Here is a 20,117-nt window from a genome sequence, read left to right on the forward strand (position 1 = left end):
TAAGATTCTCTTTTTATATTTAACCTTTGGCATTTTAATTATGATGTGTCTTGGTGTGGCCTCTTTAGGTTCATCTTTGTTATGTCTCCCTTATTAATTGTCCCCTTTGTTATTATGAAATGCCCATTTTTTAAGTCTGTACTATAATCCTCGCTCTAAAATCTACTTAGATATTAATATAGTCAGTTTTCTTTTGAATAGTTAGCATAGTATATCAATTTGTCTCATTAATTATGATGATAATTTGAGATTACATAAATATTCTCTTTCTCATCAAACTTTTTTCCCCACTATTTTTCGTGTCTATGAGTGATTTCTTCCTCAGTCAGTTATTACTCTGGTACTTGCCAAATGGTGATTTTCAAACTTCATTATTCTGTCTACACTTAGTAATTGGCATTCTACTGTTAGGTAGAGCTTTTCTTTCTGACATGTTTGTGAACATATTGAATTAAAATATGTGACACCACTAACAAAATATAGGAAGAGTGTGGTACACAGACAGAATAGTGACCCTATAAAAACATCTGTGTCTGTATCTTTAGGACTTGTGAATACCTTACAAAGTTAAAGGGAACTTGCAGATGTGATTAAGTTAAGGATCTTGAGATGGAAGCATCATCCTGGATTATCTGGGTGGGTCCAATATAATCACAAAGGTCTTTATAAGTAAAAGAAGGTGTCAGGAGAATCAGAGAAAGATGTGTAGATAGAGGCTGAATTGGGAGTCATTCATCTGGGAGCTGGAGGCCATAATTTAGGGAATACAGGCAGCTAAAACAAATCAGAGGTGGATTCTCCCCTAGAGCCTCCAGAAAGAACATAGCCCTGCCAACACCTTGATTATTTTTACTTTTTCCTTGACTACAAGATGAATGCTTTTAGTTTCTCTTTTTTCCTGTGTTTTGGAAGTTAGTTCTAAAGATTTGACTAGAGGATGTGGTTCCATAGTCTAGCAGTTAGCAAATCTGCTTTATACACAGAAGATCCTGGGTTTGCACCCCAGTGGAACCATGGTCCACAGTCTATGGCCATGCCACCCTGAACAAGCCTGATGTCCGATCTCGGAAGCTAAGCAGGTGCGAGCCTGGTTAGTACTTGGATGGGAGACCACCTAGGAAGACCAGGTGCTTTTGGCATAAATAATAATAAATAATAAAATAAAAATAAAGATTAGATACATGTTAAAGATTTTTGGTGAAAATACTTCATAGGTGGTACATAGGAGACACATAATTCTTTGTTGTCCCACTAGTTGTGATATTAATATTGATCACTGAGTCAAAGTGGACTTTGCTCCATTCACATCAGTTTACTCAGTGATATCCACTTTAGACTACTGACGTCCTAGCATTTGTATTGTTGCAAATTGTTGCAACAGCAATAGGAAACCAGTAATGAGGGATGGGATGTGTTAAATGGAGTTAACATGTTTTAAAATTTTTACATTATTCAGGCAGTGGTAAAAGTTCTAATTTAAGGTATACTATTATAATTCAAGGAGACATATTGTGATCTCTAGGGTACTAAAAGAATTTTTAAAAACTAACACGCTATTACATGGAAAAAGGGAATAAATAAAATATTTGATTAAAGCAAGAAAGGAGAAAAAAAAGGCTCTATTTGTCACTTGGGACAAATAGAAAACAACAAGATGATAAATATAAACACCACAATATCAGTAATTTCATTAAATGTGAATGGACCAAATATTACAGTTCAGAGCAGAGCTTGTAAAGATTTAAAAAAAAAACCCTAAATGCTACTCAAGAAATAACATACAACTATATGCTATTCATAGAAAGGTTAAAAATAAAAGGATGAAAAAATACTTTGTGCAAATACTATCCAAAAGGTAACTGGTGTGACCATACTGTCAGCAAAGTCGAGATTTTTCTGGAGAGAAGAGCACTTCATAATGATTAAAAATATTAATTCAACAAATAGATGTAATATTCCTAACTTTCTATGTACCTACTAGCATAGCCTAAAAATATATGAAACAAAAATTGGCAGAACTGAAAGGGGAAATAGGTACATAACCATGGTGGGAAACTTTAAAACACCTCTTAATAATTGATGTAACAACCTTCCCACAAGGAAAACTCGAGGCCCAAATAGCTTCCCTGGTGAATTCTTCCAGTTAGTAAAGAAATAATACCAATAAAACACCAAACTTTTCTAGAGAACTGAAAAAATGAATAGTTCCCAGCTCTTTTTCCTGAGATTTCATGCAGTTTCATTGGTCTTAAGTGTTTTATAAGTTATTTCGCTCTTGTGTGGGAGGCATTTATTATAAATGCTTAGGTGAGGACAAATATTTGAATAAGTAACATTAAACATTTTTTTATTCAAGTATAATTGGCATACAGTATTGTATTAATTTAAGGTATACAACATAGCGATTTGACATTTATATACCTTATGAAATTATCACCACACTAATTCTAATAACCATCTGTCATCAAGCAAAATTGTTACAATATTATTGACGATATTCCCTGTATTGTACACTACATCTCTGTTATCAATTTTACAACTGGAAATTTGTGCCTCTTATTCTCCTCACCTTTTTTACCCTCTTCCACTCCCCTTTCTTCTGGCAACCATGAGATTGTTCTCTGTTTCTGTGAGTCTGTTTTTGTTTTGTGTATTTGTTTGTTTGTTTGTTTTCAGATTCCATATATAAGTGAAGTCATATGGTATTTGTTTTTCTCTCTTTCTTATTTCACTTAGCCTAATACCCTGTTGTTCCATGTTACCACAAATGGAAAGATTTCATTTTTTTTTTCTTACTGCTGAGTAATATTCCATTCATCTTTATCCATTCTATCAATGGATATCTAGGTTGGTTCCACATCTTGGCTATTGAAAATATTGCTGCAGTGAACATAGGGGTGCATATATCTCTTTAAGTCAGTGTTTTTGTTTTCTTCAGGTAAATATCCAGAAGTGGAATTGCTGGGTCGTATAGTAGTTCAATTTTTTTTTTTTTTATGAATAAGTAGCTTCTAATGATCAGTTCCTCTTGCTCTTACTTTCCAAAACACATATAACAAACAGGTTTTTCAGAGTGAAAGATAATATGTTCCTAGATTCTAGATATTGCCCACATCATCTTTATTGATCAGTCTATTTTGTTGTAATAATTATGACTAGTATTGCTTCTTTATTACTTAGCTATTCAGTTATAGTGCTGAAAGCACAATATTGTACCCTTTAATACACTCTACCCCTTAAGTATATGCTTACTATCTTTAGGAAAAGTTTAGGGAACTATATTTAAATCTAAATGCTAGGTTTCTAAAGAACTGGTATAAATGAAATTCACAACATTTCCATTTTTATATTTACTCTAAAAATAAGCACATGATGAGCAAAGAACATTTACTAATGACCAGTTGTTACACCTTCTTATCCTGATCCCTTTGAACCCAATCCAAATTACTGTACTAACCTATTAAGCTAATGAGTCGTAAGCTAGAACTCAAAGCAATAATACTTCACATTTAATGTATGTATTGTAACCAATTCTTGCTAGAAAATCTGAATACAGGGGAAATTGTCAAGAAAGATTAAAATAATATATTATAAATTAAATAAAATAACAATGAAATGACTGAAAATGAAGGGTTATGACTTCCCACGTACTTCATATTTTATTTTTATTCTCCAATTCTTCATTGACATTTGTGAGATGTAAAAAAGAAGTGTTACCACTTCACACTGATTAGAAAGCTATTATTAAATACACACACACACACACACACACACACACACACACAGAAAATAGTAAGTGTTGGCCAGGATGTAGAGAAATTGGAACCCTTGTGTGTTGCTGGTGGGAATGTAAAATGGCACAGTTACTGTGGAAAACTGTATGATGGTTCTTAAAAAAATTAAACAGAATTACATGTTCCAGCAATTCTAATTCTGAGTATGTACCCAAAAGAATTGAAGGCAGGGACTTAAACAGATATTTGTATAACAGTCTTCATAGCAGTATTATTCACAATAGCCCAAAGGTGGAAACAACCCAAATGTCTATTGGCAGATGAGTGGATAAACAAAATATTGTATATACATACAATGCAATATATTTTAGCCTTAAAAAGGAATGAAATTCTTACATGTGATATAACATGGGTAAACCTTTAAAGATATTACATTAAGTGTAATTGAAGTAAGTCAGACAGAGAAAGACAAATACCATATGATCTCACTTATATGTGGAATCTAAAGAACAAAATAAACAAACAAACAAAACAGAGACAGACTCATAGATACAGAGAACAAACTGATTCTTGCCAGATGGGAGGCCAGTTTGGGACTGAATGAAAAAGGTGAAGGGATTAAGAAGTACAAATTGGTAGTTACAAAATAGGCATGGGCATGTAAAGGGAATATAGTCAATGATATTGTAATAGCTATGTATAGTGTCAGGTGGGTACTAGACTAATCGGAAGGGGGGAAATAGTTCATAAATAATATAAATGTCTAACTATTATGCTGTTCATCTGAAACCAACATAAAATAATATTGAATGTCAACTGTAATTGAGAAACAAAAATAATTAAAAAATATATATAAGCTAAGTGAAGTAAGCCAAACAAAAGGGGACTAATATTGTATGATTCTGCTTCTATGTAGCACCTAGAGTAGTTAGATTCATAGAGACAGAAAGTAGAATGGTGGTTACCAGTGGCTGGGGGGAAAGACGTATGGGCAGTTATTGTTTAAAGGGTACAGTTTCAGTTTAGGAAGATAAGCAAGTTCTGGAGATGGATGGTGGTGATGGTTGCACAACAATGTGAATGTATTTAATGCCACTAAATTTTACACTTAAAAATGGTTAAAATGGTAAATTTGATGTTATGTGTATTTTACCACAATAAAAAAAAAACTTTAAAAAAGTGTCTGCCTTTTTCAGGAAATAGTAATTTTACTATAGCTCATAAATATTTTTAGAGAAAGAACAAATGCCACATAAAACTGTGTGTGAGGAAAATCATCTCTGATTTCCACTGAGGATTCTGAATGACAACAACTTAAAAAAATGGCAGCATAACATACTGGATATAGCCATTATAATAAGCCATTGAATTTCATGGCTTTATTGGACAAACATGGGAAATTCATTGATCAGAAGAAGATTCTTCAAAATCTAGATTTCAGTGATGTCCTTGTTAAGGATGCACATTCTCAATCCTATCTTATTAAACTATTTATAAAAACTGGCTTGTGATGGGTTTTGGTCAAGGCTGAAAGAGTAAATTACTAGGACCCTTTTAAAACAAAATGGAATCATTTTTTTCCTCTTTGTTGTATGGTGTGTTCCAGAGTCTTCCCTCAGAAAATGTAAACATGGTAGAAAACTTTCTAACCACTGCTTTTCTAATTGAAGAAGAGAACCATAAAAATTATACATAGCTTATTTTTTAAAAACCTAGAACATATTTTTGTTTATTTTCTAATGTTTATATGTAGGGCCAAAGCTCTTTCTTTGCATATGGATTCTCTGGAATTCTTCCTTTTCTTTCTTAAATAAACCACATCCGTATTGCTTCATTTCATTTCCAGATTTTTAATTTCTAGTTTGGTTTCATGTTAGTAAAGAACAGAACTTTTACATTTTTATGATTTTTCCCCAATCTCTTAAAGTCGTTTTGTGTACAGCTATTTCAGTAGTTTACCGCTCACTTTTGTTGAGTGTTCTAAAAGATTCACCTTTGTTTTCACAGACAGAATAACTCTCTTTTATACTCGTATTTCATCAGTTTATATATTCATTAAATATATTGCATAAAATTCAATTAAATCACATGATTATAGGAAGTTCGGTGGGTATAAACAGGCTTGGGAGCAAACACAGCTGAACTAAGTACGCCAACACACTACTGGTGGGACAGGGAGTGCATATAAACATGCAGTGGGCATCTGAATATTTTAGTAATAGAATGGAGACCATCGGTTAATCCATTGGAGGTTGATTAAGAGAACTTTTGTAGAGTGAAAATTTGCTTTTTCTTAGTATACCCTGAACATTTTTGCTCTCTGTAAATGAAGAGCTACATCATTGTTTTTAATGGCCACATGGTATTTATTATACATGTATTAGGCCAAGTTCTTGCTTGCAAACAACAGAAAGCAAATTCTGACTCACTTAACCAGACAAGGATTTTATTGGTAGGCTATTAAGATTACTTATAGAGTCAACACAGAAGATGATCAACCAGACTTGGAAAATGGGTGGGAACCCAGTGAGGCTAAAACAAGCTAAGGTTACACTGTGAGAACAGTCTGGTGAGGACCTCTTCAGAGGGACTGGCTTTCTCAGGACTTTTGCCACCACCACTTTTGACATCTTGGCTCTGCCGCTGCAACTGGCCGCAACTGCCCTGAATTTTCTGTCACTATCACTATGTATTTGTGTCACTTCCTCAGGACTCAAAACCTTGGGCAGAAGCATCTGCCCAGCTGCGTCTAGAATCACTTAGCATCTCAACTTCAAGGATGAAGGGTAAGGGAATATTCTCTATTCCCACTTTGGCTTCTTTAGTGGGGACAGGGTCCTACTGCCTCTTACCAAGACATTCACTTTCAGGAGGGGGTTTCCTTGACTTAGTATGTGTGTTTGGATGCTGGGTAGCTAGAAATATGATAACTATCTGTAAAAGTGTGGATATGCTAGAGTTTATTTAACTAATGCCCTTTCGTAGGAATTTAGGTCATTTCCTATTTTGTTCTGTTTTAGCTACATAATAATGGACATATTTTATTAACTTAGTAGGGGGAAAATGTTTTATCTTGATTGTTTTAATTGATAAATGTAAGTTTTCATGTGTTTATTGGTATTTTGAATTTCTTATTTTGTCAGTTGCGTGACATATATTACTATATAGTTTTTTTTTTGAGATATGATTTACATGTCATAAGATTCACCTTATTGAAGTATATAATTCAGTGGTTTTTAGTATAATCACAGACTTCTGGAACCATCACCATTATCTAATTCCAGAACATTCCATCACCTCCCAAAAGAAACTCGGTGTATATATGCTTTTGTAGTTTGTTTACATGGCATATTTTGTCACATGAAATTTAAAAATTTTATATAATTAAACTTTAAAATCTTTTCCTTTATGGTTTTTGCTTTTGGCTTATGTTACAAAGGGCCTTCCCCACCCCAAGTTTTAATGTTGCTGTTGTTAATTAATATTCACTTTTATATCTTTGTGGCATTTTCTATTTTCTTTTTACATTTCAGTCTTTAACTCAGTTGGAATTAATTTTGGTGTAAGATGGGATATAAAAGTGTTCACCTCAAATAGTTAGCATATTATGCCAATACCACTTATTGATTTCCCCATTGATTGGAAATGCCTCCCTTATTATATACTAAGCTCATATATATATACATATATATATATACACATATGTCTGTTTCTGCAACTTTCTATTCTGTTGCAAGGATCTGTCTATTCTGACATCAGTATAAGACTTTTTAATAGGTAACAGTTTTAAATGTGAATATATAATATGGTAATTAGCAATAATATCCTTTTAGTAATTTTTTAAATAAAATTAATGACATATTTAAAAAGTTTAGTCAAACTGAATTGTCATTTTTAGCCCTACTAATCTTTTATCATTTATTTTATAATTTACTTGTTCTTAATCAGTTATAGCAAATATAAAATAAGTGCTTTTTCAACTTACTCTATAGAAGAGTTAAATACTAACAGTCGTTTTTAGTTTTCATAGATATTTAAAGTTTTTTTCATCAGTGATTTGGAGCACTATTTTGTCTTAGAACTAAAATTGTAGGATGGATTTTTCCTTATGAAGAAAGCTATAGTATTACATGGAGTCTGTGATTTACCTATAGATTGTATCTGACAAGCTTGACTCAAATGATTGTTTTGATGCGGGGAAGAAAAGTATTCTAAGTACCAGTCTTCTTAGAATTTAAGATAGACAACTGCACTAAGACAATATTTAATCCATAATATGATTGGACAGTAGCTGACACATTTTAATGTCAAGTAGTTGAATCCTACTTCTCTCTACTTCCCAAAGATAACTATGGCTTTGTCTGAGGCAAGAAAAGTTGCATCCATACTAAAAAATTGTTGTCATGGCAACAGATATTCAGCCCTTGGTAGAAAGGCACCTAGTAACTAGAGGACTATTTCTCAGTTTCTGAAGAACTTGTCCCTACTTGTGTTTATTGCAGAGTACCAATATTTTTCAAGCATTTTCCCTATCTCTACCTTTGACTGGTTTTATTTTTATGCCTTTTGTAAACACTGCCTTATTAAGTTAATCCCTTTGAGGCTATTGTTAGCTTTGGACTCCAGCCTGAATTGGCTGTATGAGTGTGAGTAAGCCTCCTTAATTTTAAAAGGAGTCTACTACCTTATTTATATTGCAGGATAGTCACAAAATTCATATATATGAAAGTTTCATCAACGATGGAATTTTATAGGAATCTGAAATACCTGTATTGTTACCACAAGAAAGGTGGTGATTAGCCCAGGAGTCACAAAAATGGCCAGCAAAACACATTGGCTTTTCTTAATTTTAATGTTCTGTTCTTTTACCTTAATGTTTCGTCTTTTACCTTATGAATATGTCTTAAGTATTGGCTCCTAATCTTTTGGGAATGATCAAATGTAAAGAACAATTATATTTTAAAACATACACTTGTCTACTCCAGCTGTTTCATCTAGAATCTTAGCCCTCTGTTTATATGATGACAATTGTCTGATGAAAGAGATTAGGCACTCAGTATTTTGAAAACAGGTTAAGGAATAAGATCAATTTTCATTTTAAAGGATTACATAATTTAAACGAAAGAGTTGCATTATATAAAATAATAGAGAAACTAACGCTTTCTCCTTTTGTTTTCATTTTAGAGTGGTAGTGGTTTTAAATTAACAAACAGGTAAGAAATAATTAAATCGATTTGTAAATATTATATAGATACCCTGAATGCAAAACTAGTTCAGTGTTGTTCTCATAGCTCGAAGTCATCAGTTTGCTTAACAAACAGGTGTTTTTATAGCCCTGGTAAAATAGACTGGATGATTTTGACTGTTTATATGTTGGAGTTTATCGTTGGCCTCACTTATTGAATTGTTTCAATTTTGGTAACTTTTCTCAATTTCTGCACATTCCCTATATATTTCCTTCTTCTTTATTTCCCCCTGAAACGGGCTGGTTTTTAAAAATCTTTTTTCTTCAGCTTTATTGAGGTATAATCAACAAATAAAAATTATATATATTTAAGGCATGCATACATGTTTTTATATACATGTACATTGTGAAATGATTACCACAGTTAAGCTAATTAACATATCCATCACCTCAAATAGTTACTTTTTTTTTGGTTAGGAATGATTAAGATCTCTCAGCAAATTTCAAGTATATAATACAGTATTATTGACTGTAGTCAACCATACCATATGTTAGGTCTCCAGAGTTTCTTCATCCTGCATAACTGAAACTTTGTACCCTTTAAATAACATGTCCCCATTTCCTCCACCACCCAGCCCCTAGTCTATGCTTCTAAGAGTTTGACTTTTTTAGATTCCACATGTGAGATCATGCATTTTTGTCTTTCTGTGTCTTTTCTATTTCACTTAGCATAATGTCCTCCCAGTTTAGTCATTTGTTTTCCTTTTAAAATTCTTATAATGAAATAATTTAGGCCTACAAAGAGTATAGGGAACCCTGTAACATAGGTGTGTATCCACTACCCAGCTTAAGAAGGCAAACATTACTTATATATTTGAAGTTCCCATTTGTGCTCCAATTTCATCCCTTTTTTCCTCCCCAAACTCCTGAATATGGAGTTCATCATTTCTATGCACATTTTTATATTTTATATTACTAACACTACCGTATATGTGTTCATACAAAAACAATTATGGTATTTAGACATTTATATCCTTCTGAAACTTTTTTTAAATTTTTTTCAACTATGTTTATGAAATGTATCCATGTTGCTACTTGTAGCTCTAGTTTAGAGTTTCTCAGTCTCTGTTCAGTTGATGTTGGAGCTGATAATTATTTATTGCAAAGAGCTTTTTCTGTCCATTGTAGGATGTTTAGTGGTATCCCTGGCCTCTACCCACTAGATGCCAGTAGCACTTCTCCCTCCTCCCCAGTTGTGATAATCAAAAATGTTTCCAGACATTGCCAAATGTCCCTTTGGTGATGAAATCTCCCCATTCTCCCAGTGAGAACCACTATTTTAGTTCATTCTTTTAAACTACTGTATCATGCTCCACTGTATATTTACTACCACCTATTTTTTTTCCATTTTCTGGTTGATAGACATTTAGGTTATTTCCAGAGTGATAGGCATTTAGGTTATTTCCAAAGTTTTAACTATTAGAAACACTGTTGCAATGAGCATACTTATTCATGTTTCCTCGGACACATGTGAGATTTTCTTTAGGATAATAAATATACCTATGAGTGAAAATTTTGAGGTCTAGTATATGCATGTCTTTGACTCTACCAGATATTGCCATGCAGATTCCATAATGGTTGTATTGATTTACACTCTCACCAACAGAATAAGAGAGATCCTATTGTTCCACATTCTCACCAACACTTGGTATTATCAGATTTTGAAAATTTTCTCTATCTTATGGGTATAAATGATATTCGTTGTGGTTTTAATTTACATTTCCTTGATTATCATAGTGATCAAAAATTATCCGGGTAGAACTGTATCCAAAAATTAAATTTTACTGTATAATTTATTAAGAATTCAGAAACTTTTTCTAAATTATGAGAACTGATTATTTTAGGGGGATTTAAAAATAATGTTTGAACTTTCGTGATCAGCTTTATGAAGTGTTTTTAAGCAGTCAGATTTTATACATGTCATGTTTGTACTCAACTTCTGCAGTTTCTGTTTTCAAACCAGAGATGACAATCTAGTCATAATACTGTTCTTCCTCTTAGGAAATGTTATTACTGATGATGATTACCATCTGTGTTTAGGGAGTGACTCAAATACTTTAGAAGTTATTTCCCTCAGTGTTGTTGGATGCTCTTGTTCTCAGAGTCGCTTCATTACTAATAGCTGCATGCCACAATTGTTTCTTTGATATTATGATCTCCCAGAAGCCTACATTTTTTCCATACCATATGAAATCATTTATGCTTTACTCTATTTTCTGAGTCATTTTGCTAAATGCAATGGAAGATTAAAAAACGTTCCTGACTTTGTACCTATATTTGAAACATTTAAAATTTGAAAGATGGATATAACATATATTACAAAATCAATTATATATTATATTATATATATACACACACACACATTATATGTGTGTGTGTGTGTGTGTGTGTGTGTGTATAAATAATAGAGTAGTAAGAGGGAGATGGAATTCCTCTGAGGTTTTGTGTGTAAGGTCCAGTTTAAGTAGAGTTTAGAAGAAAAAACAAGTGAATTATGAAGACAGAAGGAAAAATATATTAGTCACAGATGATTTGACATGCTTAAATTAGGATGTAGTAGGAAATGTGGCTGTATTAATGTAATGACAGTGTGGTTCATTAGAGATCATAATTTTTTTTACCTTATTGAATAAAGCCTGCTCGAAATCATTAAAAACAAAAATTAAACAAAATTGATTCTTTTATATTGACTAGATCTTAAGTATCTTTATATAAAATAGGTAAAAATTTAACACTAATTTCATAAGAATCAGTGGACATAACTGAATTGTTAACTGTTGCATTTGGAATAGCCTTAGCTATAACTTTAAAAGTAAATAACAGAAATAGACCAATAATTGTGAACCTATTTTAGGTTAAGTCACACTATAAATTATAATTGTTCTATAAATATTGTTAGTTGAAACTAAGACTGACAACGGTGGGTCTAAGGATGATTTTTTTTTTCAGCTTTTCTAAGATTTTATCATTTAAAAAATAAATATAGATGGAAAACAGTATGGAAGTTCCTCAAAAAATTAAAATTGGAACTACCATGTGATCTAGCAGTTCCAATTCTGAGTAATTATCAAAAGAAAATGAAATCAGTATCTCTAAGACATGCACCCTCATATTCATCGCCAAACAACCTAAGTGTCCATTGATGGGTGAATGGCCATAAAAAAGAAAGAAATCTTGCTACTTGCGACAACATGGATGGACCTCGAGGGCCTTATGCTCAATGAAATAAGAGAAAGAAAAACACTATATGAGCTCACTTATTTGTGTGGAATCTAAAAAAAACTGAACTCATAGACACAGAGACCAGATTGGTGGGTTGCCAGAGGAGGGGTGCTGGGGTGGGCAAAATGGGTGAAGGTGGTCAAAATCTATTAACTTCTAGTTATAAATAAGTCCTGGAGTTATAATGCACAACATGGTGACTATAGTTAACAATACTGTATTTTATATTTGAAAGTTGCTATGAGAGTAGATCTTAGAAGTTCTCATCATAGTAAAAAAAATTTTTAACTATGTATGGTGATGGATGTTAACTAAACGTATGGTGCTAATTATCTTGCAGTATATACATATATCAAATCATTTTGTCTTACACCTAAAACTAATAAAATATTTAATGTCAATTAAATCTCAATTTAAAAAATGAATAGAGGCAACAAAAGAAAAAATACAGTGGACTTTATCAAAATTAGAAATTTTGGGGCATCAAAGGACTCTAATCAAGAGAGTAGAAAGATAACCCACAGATGGGAGAAAATATTTGGAAATCATATATCAGATAAGAGATTCATATGTAGAATATGTAAAGAAATCTTACAGCTCAACCAAAAACCCCAAAAGCCCTATTAAAAAATAGGTAAAGGACTTGCATAGACATTCTCAAAAAATATATATACAAATAGCCAATAAACACATGAAAAATACGTTCGACATCACTTAATCAGTGAAATGCAAATCAAAACTACACTGAGGTACCACTTAACATATAAGATGGCTAGAATTAAAATATCAGATAATGACAAGTGTTGGTGAGGAGCTAGAGAAATTGGAACCTTCATATGCTACTAGCAAGAATGTAAAAAGGTGCAGTAGCTTTGGAAAACAGTGTGGCAGTTCCTCAATTAAACGTAGAGTTATCGTATGACCCAGGAAATCCACTCCTAAGTATAACTCAAGAAAAATGAAAACACAGAAATTTGTATATTAATTTTTATAGCAGAATTATTCTTAGTAGCCAAAAGGTGGGAACACGGAACTGCCATCTTCCAGTAATTCGCCAAAATGATCATGAAGGGAAAGAGAGGCACCCGATATATGTTCTCTAGGCCTTTTAGAAAACATGGAATTGTTCCTTTGGCCACATACAAGCAAATCTACAAGAAAGATGATGTTGTAGACATCAGGGGGAACGGGCACTGTTCAAAAAGGAATGCCCCACAAATGTTATCGTGGCAAAACTGTAAGTCTACAATGTTACCCAGCATGTGATTAAAATTGTTGTAAATAAACAAGTTAAGGACAAGTTTCTTGCCAAGAGAATTAATGTACGTATTGAGCATATTAAGCATTCTAAGAGCCGAGATAGTTTCCTGAAACATGTGAAGAAAAATGGTTGAAAAAAGGAGGAAATCAAAAAGAAAAGTACCTGGGTTCAACTGAAGCACTGGCCTGCTCCAGCCAGAGAAACACATTGTGAGAACCAATGGAAAGGAGCCCGAGTTGCTGGAACCCATGAATTTATGGCATAACAGGTGTACAGAAATAAAAGCCTCTGACATATAATGAAAAAATATATGCTGAAAACCAGTTACCATTTGAAAATAAATTATCCCCTAAGGAACTTCTGTTATTTTAGATATTTGGAAATTATATTGGTGGTCCATTTGTTCAAAGCTTCACAGAAACCAGTTGAAGAAGTGAGAAGAATTCACTAATCATTTTGCTTTGTTAGCAATAGAAAGTGTGATTCAGTAGCAGTTTTTGTTTGTTTCTCTGAGCTTAGCAAAGCTAAGACGATGTAGTAATCATTTTTATACCACTGGAATAAATTAATTGCAAAGAAATGTTTTAGTTTACATAGTTTTTAATAAATTTTATTTATTTTGAATTGGCTTTATATTCACATAATTCAAATTGCAAAAGTACCCCTCACCCCCACCCACCTACCCTCTGTCTCTCCCAGGAGGTAACTGATGTTACCATTTTATTAAGAATTGACTTTTGGGAGAAAATAGAGTCAGTGTAAACCATGGTATTTGTGAAAAAGCGTTTGAGAGTTGTAGTTGGCTATTGTGAATTTTGACAAATGAATCTTTAAAAAAGATTTTGTTATCCTTAATTTTTTATTATGAACACACAACAGTATCTTTTTTTAAAATTTATTTATTTATTTTTTTATGGTGACTTTGGTTGCCGAAATCCAATAAGTTTCATCTGTACACTTTAACAGTAAGGTGTATATATATATATTTACACTGTGTTTTCACCTCCCATAGTTAGATTTCTTTCTGTCACTGCATATTTGACCCCTTTTACCTCCATCTATCTCCCTCCTCCTCCCTCTCCCCCCTACACTCTGGTAACCACTAGTCTATTGTCCATGTCCATGAGTCTCTGTTTGTCCTGTTTGTTCGTTTCTTTTAGGTTTATATCCCACATATAAGTGATATCATGTGATCTTCAACTTTTTCTGTTTGGCTTATTTTGCTTCGCATGATTATCTCAAGTTCCTTCCATGTTGTTGCAAATGGCAGTATTTCATCTCTTCTTACGGCTGAGTAATATTCCATTGTATATATGTACCACAGCTTCTTTAGTCAATCGTCTATCTTATGACACTTGGGTTGCTTCCATGTCCTAGCCACTATGAATAACGCTGCTATGAACATTGGTGTGCAAATATCTTTTCGGATATTTTCAAGTCTTTAGGGTAAATACCCAGTAGAGGGATTGGTGGATCACATGGTAGATCAATTCTTAGTTTTTTTGTGGAACCTCCATACTGTTTTCCATAGTGACTGTACCAATTTGCAGTCCCACTAGCAGTGTATAAGAGTTCCTTTTTCTCCGAATCCTCTCTAGCACTTGTTATTACTTATCTTGTTGATTAAAGACATTCTAACAGGTATGGAGTGGTACCTCATTGTGGTTTTGATTTGCATTTCCCTAATAACTAGTGATGTTGAGCATGTTTTCAAATATTTGTTGGCCATTTGTATGTCCTCTAGGGAAAAGTGTCTGTTCAGGTCCTCTGCCCATTTTTTGATTGGATTATTTGTTGTTTGTTGTTATTGAGTTGTATGAGTTCTTTGTATATTTTGGATATTAGGTCCTTATTGGAGGTGTTGCTTGCAAATATATTTTCCCATTCGGATAGTTGTCTCTTTACCTTGTTGATGGTTTCTTTTGCTGAGCATAAACTTTTTAGTTTGATGCAGTCCCATTCATTTATTTTAGCAGGATCTTTATCCAAGGGCACGGAAACCCCCTAATCAATACTGGATGCATGTTATTGGACCTAAAACTTATATTTTTATTCCTACTACAGTTCTACATGATAATATCTTAATAATAGCTGGTTATTTTCTACTCCTCTTCCTTTCCTTCATCTCTGCTTTAGGTGGCAAGTTTTACTCTTAACCATAGCATTCCTCTTCTCCCTCTTACACAAAACTTGGTATTTTCTATATAATTTGCAATCTTTGCAAGGTAAATGCAAGTTCTTTGTATTGAACTAATATAATCTTCCAAATATAATTTTTCTTACAGAATGAAAAATATTCTAATTAACACCCTTTAATTTACCTGGAATAATCTTACGGTGCTCTAAGACAGACACTCAGATATACATTGGGAAGTCTATTTTTTCCTGAATGATTTCTTAAGCCTGATTCTGGTGTCACTTTTATCATAATCATTTCACACTAGTCTCTAAACCAAAGAGTTTTATAGAAATACTTTCTTTATTCCTTTTTTCTCTCTACTGTTTTGGAAGCTATATATTTCTGTTTCTAGTTTCCTACCAGTATCCTTAAATTTTAACATATATTCTTAACAAAATCTAGGGCTTATCTCTTTCTCTCTGTACATTCCAAACAAGTCCAAGAATCTTAGAATGCCTCAATTATGAACTCCCATCCGTATTAGTAATTTCTAGTATTTCACGTCTACTGTTCTTTTTGTGTGTGCATATGTGTATGTGTGTATTTGTGTCCAAATATATAATACATTCAAGGTACAAAAGCGACTAGATCTTAATTGTTCTCACCACAAAATAGAAATAATTAAGTGATATAATAGAGGTGTTAGTATCGGTGGAAGTCATATTGCAATATAAAAATGTATCAAACCAACACATTGTACACCTTAAACCAAACAATGTCAATTACATCTCCATTTAAAAAAAGATATAAAAGGTTATACAGTGAAAATTCTTTTTCCCACTCTTATCCCCTAAGCACTCAGTTCCCCTCACCAGAGAAAACCACTGTTTCCCTGGGATATATTAGATTGATCTATATGAAACTGCCAGTATTCAACTATTTTGATAAACAACAATGACAATTTCCTGTAGTTTAAGCTAATATCAGTGAAAAAAAAATTAAAACATTACTGCCTTTGTGGAATTTCCATTTTAGTGGGGAGTATATTAATTATTGCAGTATGACAAATTACCCTAAAATTTAGAGGCTTAAAACAACAAACATTTATTATCTCATAGTTTCTGTGGATCATGAATATAGGAATGGTTTAGCTGGGTTGTTCTGGCTCAGGATCTCTGATGAGGTTGTAGTCGATATGTTGGCCGGGGCTATGGGCATCTTAAGGCTTAACTGAATCTCAAGGATCAGCTTCCAAGACAGTTCACTCACCCGGCTGTTGGCAGGAGGCCTCAGGTCTTTGCTTGTTGTTGATAGGAGGCCTCAATTTCTTGGTACATGAACCTCTCCATAAGGTTCCGTGAGTGTCCTCATGACATGGCAGATGACTTCCCACAGAGGGAGTTATTGAAGAGAGAGGACAAGGAGGAAACCACAATGACTTTTCCCCTCTCCTGTAGTGCCCTTTACCTAGTTTTGGAAGTCACTTCTCATTATTTCCACTATATCTCATTTGTTGGAAGCAAGCCACCGAGTCTAAGTTACACTCAAGGAGAAAGGAGTTAAATTCCACCTCTTGAAGGAAGGAGTAACAAAGAATTTGTGGACATATTTTAAAACCTTCACAGGAAGACAGATAATAAGCAAGAAACATAATAAGTATATTATGGAGTATATTAGGAGATAAATTCTATGAAAAAGATAGAGCAGATGTAAGGGGAAACAGAGTATGTGTGTGGGAAGGGAAATGGGTTGCAATTTTAAACAGAGTGGTCATTGTAAATCTCCTTAAGAGGGTTAGATTTGGGTAAAGACTTGAAAGAGACAAGGAAGTTAGCTAAGCAGATATCTGGAAGAAGAAAGTCCCAAACCAAGGCAATAGCTAAAGCAAAGGCCCTGAAATGGGCATAAAATGAGGTGAGAGAAAAGAATGCTGACTATATTTTATTAGTAGTATATTTTCAATTGAGGAGGTTGGGGGGAAAGTTGAGAAAGGATTATTTCCATGGCTGAAATTAATGAGTTCATTCTTCCGAATAGGAATGTAAAGAAGAAATCAGAATGGATCCAAGTATGAGTGTGAATACTGTCACCATCTCTGTTGAAGGGATGACATGTAGTTCCTGTGTTTGGACCATTGAGCAGCAGATTGGAAAACTGAACGGTGTATATCACATTAAAGTAAGTTTCTCTTTGGAAATTAGTGAAGTCAAATGCTGTTGACCGGACTTCTTCTAGGAAATTACTTCTAACACAGATAGGCACACTGACACATTTGGCAATAAAGACTATCATACTTCTAACCCAGAAGTTAAATGAGTTTCTTTGGCCCATTAATTGCTCTTTTTATAAAAAATAAGAAATTATATTTTTTAATTTAAAAGCATCTGAAGTTGGAATCTGGACGTTATTGTGGTTATATATTTATAGATTTAAATTTTATAAGAATATAAATGCTGATATACTTTTTATTACTCTTATACTGAACTAAAAATTTGTTCTCAGACGGTTGTGGGGTTTCTTTCTTTTATAGCATGACAGTTATTATGTTAAATAATAGTGTAATCTTTCTTATGCACATGCATACAAGTTGTAACTAGTTTTCTAAATATTTTTACTTCAATTTTTAATTGTAAAAATAAAATGGACTTTTGTTAGACCATCTTAACACCTTCCTGCTATAATTTGTCTCAGAACCTTAGTGAAAAACGGTGGTTTATCTGTGTGTTCTAATTTTTCTGCAATGAACATGAATTATTATATAATTATTATAAATTAAAAAAATTAAATACTTTTCTTAGCACCTTCTAAACACAAGAACCAAAAGTACCAAAGTCAGCACAGGACTACTCCAAAGGGAATAAAGTGATACTATCCCATAAAAAATATTTTTTAAACGTTTTCTGTGCTCATTTTTTGACATAGGTATAGTATGTTAAAGCTGCAAGGAGTCTTAAATATTACTCAAATAGTCTAACCCCCTCATTTTACATATCAGAAACTGAAGCCTAGATAATGAAGTGACTTGTGCTAAATTCCACAGTTACCTAAAACCAAAGCAAAACTAGAATTCAGGTTCCGTGATTTAGGGCCAGGATGTTTTATGGTCACACACTGTCTACAGATTCATTTGGGTTTGCATATGATTCTCAAATTTGTCATCTCCAGTTTATTCTCTCACATAACTTCTGAAAAAAGCAAGTTGGTATTTCATCATAAAAGTGTCTCTTACCACCAAATTGGTGTTGTAACTCTATCACTAGTGTCTATATTCTTCTCAGAATAATTCTAGTATTTTTATTATGAGAAACCTTGAATTGTTTTGTCACTTCTTTTTTACTCTTTTTATTTCCATGTTCATAAAATGTCTTTGATTTTAAAGCTTTTGGGGTAAAAAAAAATCCTTTTGATTAATCTTTATACTATGGTCAAGGTTTCTCAACCATAGCACTATTGACATTTTGGGATGGATAAATCTTTATTGTGGGGGAACTGTTCTGTTCTTTGTAGGATGTTTAGCAAGCATCCTTGGCCTTTACGCACCAGATGCCAGTAGCTTCTCCTTCCACATGTGACAACCAAAAATGTCTTCAGACATTGCCGAATAACCCCCAGTTGAGAATCACTGCTGTAGTCTCTTCTCAGAGAACCTACTAAATACTCTTGGTTGTTCAGTTAATATTTGCTGATAGTAAATAGATTTATTTATCAAACAGGTTCATGTGCCCCTTTCTCTCCATGTTAGCTTTTTATTTTTATTTTTAATTTAAAAAAATTTTCCAATTTTATTTATTTATTTTTGCAAGTGACAGGAATAGTAGTGAGCGGTGGTTCCCAAACCAAAGCATGAACATCACCTGGAGGGCTTGTTAAAACATAAATTGCTGGGCCCACCCCCAGAATTTCTGTTTTAGTGGTTCTGGATGTGGTCTGAGAATTTGGATTTCTAACAAGTACCCAGTTAACTCTTAACGGTTCTAGTCCTGAGACCACAGTTTGAGAACTACTGTGCTGCATGAGATATACTTACACTAAAGATTACTTATTATTTATATGAAATTTAAATTTATTTTTTTACATTTTTTCCTGGATTTATTGAAATATAATAGACAATTGGTTGCTTGTGTTTACATTGTACAATGCAATGAGTTTTTCCAATTATAGTTGGCATACAAAAATATATTAGTTTCAGTTGCACAGCATAGTAATTAGAGATCTATATAACTCAAAAAGCGATCACCCCACTAAATCTAGTACCCCTCTTCCCTCTTACGTATTTGTGACAACATTGTTGACTGTTTTCCTTATGCTACACTTTGTATCTTCATGACTATTTTTATAACAATCCATTTGTATTAACCTCTTTGTCCTTTTTTGCCATCCCCCCAACCCCACTACTGTCTAGTAGCCCTCAAAATATTCTCTGTATCTATGAGTTTGTTTTCATTTTTGTTGTTGTTTATTTTATTCTTTAGATTCCACATGTATGTGAAATCATATGGTATTTGTCTTTATCTGACTTATTTCATTCAATGCAAT

The 20,117-nt window shown here is 33.1% G+C and overlaps 1 long non-coding RNA gene across 1 annotated transcript in view; it reads left to right on the forward strand.

Annotated features, from left to right (window-relative positions):
* The window catches only part of LOC120591716 (uncharacterized), a 54,385-nt gene extending 36,608 nt beyond the window's left edge, over positions 1 to 17,777 (forward strand). Inside the window, exon 2 of the long non-coding RNA XR_005649960.1 lies at positions 17,619 to 17,777. This is a non-coding gene — a long non-coding RNA (uncharacterized LOC120591716). The remainder of the gene's footprint in view (positions 1 to 17,618) is intronic.
* Positions 17,778 to 20,117: the final 2,340 nt, after the last annotated feature.

The sequence above is a fragment of the Pteropus medius genome, unplaced genomic scaffold, assembly GCF_902729225.1.
Source record: "Pteropus medius unplaced genomic scaffold, Ma_sr-lr_union100, whole genome shotgun sequence".
Taxonomy (NCBI): Eukaryota; Metazoa; Chordata; class Mammalia; order Chiroptera; family Pteropodidae; genus Pteropus; species Pteropus medius.